This window comes from Gossypium raimondii, chromosome 8 (assembly GCF_025698545.1).
Source record: "Gossypium raimondii isolate GPD5lz chromosome 8, ASM2569854v1, whole genome shotgun sequence".
Lineage (NCBI taxonomy): Eukaryota > Viridiplantae > Streptophyta > Magnoliopsida > Malvales > Malvaceae > Gossypium > Gossypium raimondii.
In genome coordinates, this window is record NC_068572.1 from 27,729,307 (window position 1) to 27,733,658 (window position 4,352).

Here is a 4,352-nt window from a genome sequence, read left to right on the forward strand (position 1 = left end):
TACCAAAGTTAGTTTGCTTTATATACTGAGAAGTCTGAGGGATAGTGTGATGTGTCTCCGACCAAGTTCCAACCTTCACGAGCTTCCGTTTACTATAAAACAGAGGAAAGAAAAATCGAGTAAGCTTTTAATGCTTAGTAAGTTCGTATAACAAAATATAACTTACCATTCATATTCATTTAAAGTAACATAGATAATACATTCAATTAAATGTAATCAATAACCTAGACACACAAACATCCTCATCAAGCATGTTAGTTACACAATTTATATTAATACCAAGAAATATAGATGAGCTCATCAAAGTCTCATTTCCACATACATGTATTTATCATTTCAAGTTTCCAAGGAACATATGCATATCATATTTTTGCATAACAAGTATTCTCATAGTATTAATCTTGAATTCATATTATCCCTTACAGGAATGTTACCCGTTGAATTATTTAAAATATCAATGGATACATAGGCACTACACACAAAGTGTACAATACGGTAAATCCGTCAACTCATATTCGGAAGTGCTTATAAAAGCACATAAACGGGAAGCTTATCTGGGCTGACACAGGAAGCTCATAAGAGCCATATTCAGGTAGCTCAAGCGAGCCAATAACGGGTAGCTCCGAAGAGCCATTAGCGGGAAGCTCCAGATAGCCATATATTAGGAAGTTCAAGCGAGCCATATCAGGAAGCTCACAATGAGCCAACTAACGGGAAGCTCACGGAGAGCCTATGATCAGGAAGCTCATAAGAGCTAAGGTATGTCCACAACACATGTAGGATCACAGCCTATCGGGATGCTTCGAAGTGCTTTAACGGGAAACTCACAAGAACCATATAATGGGAAACTCACAATAGCTAATAACGGGATGCTCTTTCGATTTATGGTGTGTCTGCAACATATGTAAGACCACAATCAATATGAGAGCCTTGTATCCAATCGATTTTCATGTATTCTAACGGGATTTCATATTTATCAGACATTATTGGATTTATAATTAATTTCATAACATATCAATCGTACAACTCACATATACAACATTTCATTCAAGCATGTAAATTTACACAATTTAGTTACACGAACTTACCTCGACACTTGTTCGTATACAAGAATCTACTAATCCGATACTTTTTTGTTTTCCTTGATCCAATTCCGTACTAGGTATATCTGGATCTATGCGACTAAATTTAACTCAATTTAATGTCATATTCAATTAAATCAAATTCACACTTTAGGCAAAAGTACCATTTTTCCCCTATACTTTTAATTAATTCCAATTTCATCCATATGCTTGGAAAATGAAATTTATACAATTTAATCCTTATTCCAAGCCTAGTTGAATTTTTCATATAATAATAACAGTCCATGTATTTCAAAAGATAAAAAATTTCCATGAATTTTACATCTTTTCAATTTAGTCCTTAAATCACAATTTCATGAAAATTTCTTTTACAAAAGTTGTTTATCTATCAACAACCTTTCATTTTCTACCATAAATTTCAAAATTTCAGCATACTCATCCATGGAAGAATTTTAATACTTTGATAAATTTGCAGATTGATCCCCAAAATAGATAAATTAGGTTTTTACGATCTCGAAAATGTAGAAATTACTAAAAACGAGACATGATTACTTACCCAATTAAGCTTGCTTGAAGTTCTTTCTCTTAGCTAGGGTTTCCATAGAAAATTTTAGGAAAGATGATGATATAAAATGATATTGTCTTTTAATTTAATTATCATCTTTTATTTTTCCACTTTCCAATTTAGTGCTTTTCTTTTCTTAAATTTCTATAGATGAATAATCATAAATATCTACTAACTTCTCTTAATGGTCTATTTGCCTTATAAGGATCTCAAAATTTGAATTCCATAGCTATTTAATCCCTCTAGCTACTAGAATTCAACTTTTGATTTTCATGCAATTTAGTCCTTACTAACAATTAAACATGAAATCGGTAAAATTTTCTTATCGAAATTTTCTTACGTCTTTCCTATCATAATGCAGACCATGCAATAATATTAAAATAAAATTTCTTTCTAACTCGGATTTGTGGTCCTGAAACCACTATTCTAATTTTACTGAAAACGAGTTGTTACACTTTTTATTGCGGATTGCTATTAATAACTTGTCCTAATGGACTCAAGTTTGTTGGATAATCATTATGGACCAAGTTTTAGACTCAAGTATACGGATCCAATATTGCGAAACATATGGACGGATTCATAAAAGAAGACTCCCATCTAGGGGTGGGTTCATAGACGATTAGCCTTATTGTAGATGCATATACATTTCGCACAGATTCTTAGACAAATACATATTTAAATAAGGAACTCACCCATTTCTAATTAATAAAGAAAATAATTATCATATAGAAATGGGTTCATGTACGCTAACTATTTCACTGACTTCCATGGGGCAGAACCTCATGTATAAATATCATGTACGCTAATATGGTGGACTGCCGTGTCTTACATATGCGGACTCATAAAATGCGAATTCCTAAATGGAATTCCTCATATAGAAAAAGATTCACATACGTGAACTACCTCGTGGCCTCCACTGAATTATTCCATAGCCATGAACTTCCTTAAAGCCTTAGACTCCGCAAAGTCTCATACTACACATAAAGGGTTTTCATATCCATATGCACATATTCTCCTTACAAACCAACTGAACCTCCACAAAGCCAAATAACACGTGGCATAGAGTGCACAACGTGACATATCACCCTCTATCATTTGCCAGTACATCCCTCCATACTCCACATATCATTCATAGACATGTATTTCATACACAAGCACTCAACCAATACTACTGTTAATACATGACACATCATGCCAAACATTTCATCTACACAACATGGTTAAACTTAAAACCAGTTATGCATTTGCATGTCATCATACAACATGTATCACGATACATCAATATTCAGTGGTAGAATTCCTCATATTTGCAAAACACTAAGTTAAACATTCCTAACACATGATACTAAAACAAATGAACAACCATTTAAGACCTGAGTTCTGGAACTCATTTGAAAGTTGACACCAAATCCATCTACTTAGCTTTTCCCTTATTTCTTGAGCCTTCTTAGCCAATAGCTAAACATAACAACCATTTCAGAAATCCAACGATGATAATTCACAATCATAAAATCATAATTTTTTTTACATGCAAAGGCAGTTTAATGATTATCCACAACTTTACCCATTACAGAACATAATCAATAGATTAATTGAAATCCTTAACTTTCTTCCCTTTTATTAAATCTTCTAATATAGAGAGGTTAGAAAGCTTACTAGATGTGAAAATTTTCAATTTATTAGGCTCAAAATTTAGTTTCTTCCTTCAATGCATAACACTCATTAATCCTTCTCTCTTTCAGAACAGACTAGAGAAAAATATGAAAAAAGAACAGAAAAAAGAAAGAATATCACCGGAGAATAATGTCTCTCATTTATATAATCCTCCTATACTTCCTTCACAAAAATCAATTCAACATCAAGTTATAGATATTCCTAATCATCATGTATCCCACTAAGAAAATTTCGAGTTCAAAAGTAACTGAAGTAATGGTTAAAATCCTATCTTTTTTCAACCAGTACGCAAATTACTCTTATTTACATTAGAGCCCACTCAAATAGAAAGATTTTTAAATTAATACCCGAGGTTACCATTGCAACGTAAACTTTAACATTTCCAGGTGTGACAACTCTCCCACCTTTAAAGAAATTTTCATCCCAAAATTTCTTACTTACAATCAAGAAAGAGGTGGAAGATTATGAAATTATTCTTTCCCAGTGCCCTCGTTTTTTATGCTAATAAAAATTACCTTCCCTCATCTTTACTTGAACTGAACGGTTAGCGTTATATGCACTTGTACTAGTTTGCTTGTAGGTCGATTTACGTGGCTAAAAATAAATGAGGATTAGTTAAACCACATTAATGTGGCATATACTAACGAATAATCTCACACAAGATATTTTGAATAATCTTCGTACCCCAGTGCCTGGATGATTAATCTATACATCACATAACGCAGCTAGTGCAACATGGTCTTTGTACAAAATGTTTCTTCAAACTGTCACATGAACAGTCGCACTAGAAATAGATTTCGCAGATAGACGCTTTTGTCGATAGTCTTATCGAAGAGACATAAGATGTAGTCTTGCGGCATGTCAAAGTATATAACCTTAACGAATGGTTGCATTACTGTATTCATCTTGGTGGATGCATAAAGGGGCAAACCCAAATTGGCAAATACTTGCTTATGTGAACTATATTGGTGAATAGTGTCGTTTTTTAAATACCAAGGGTTTAAGGAAACCTTTATAATACATTAACAACT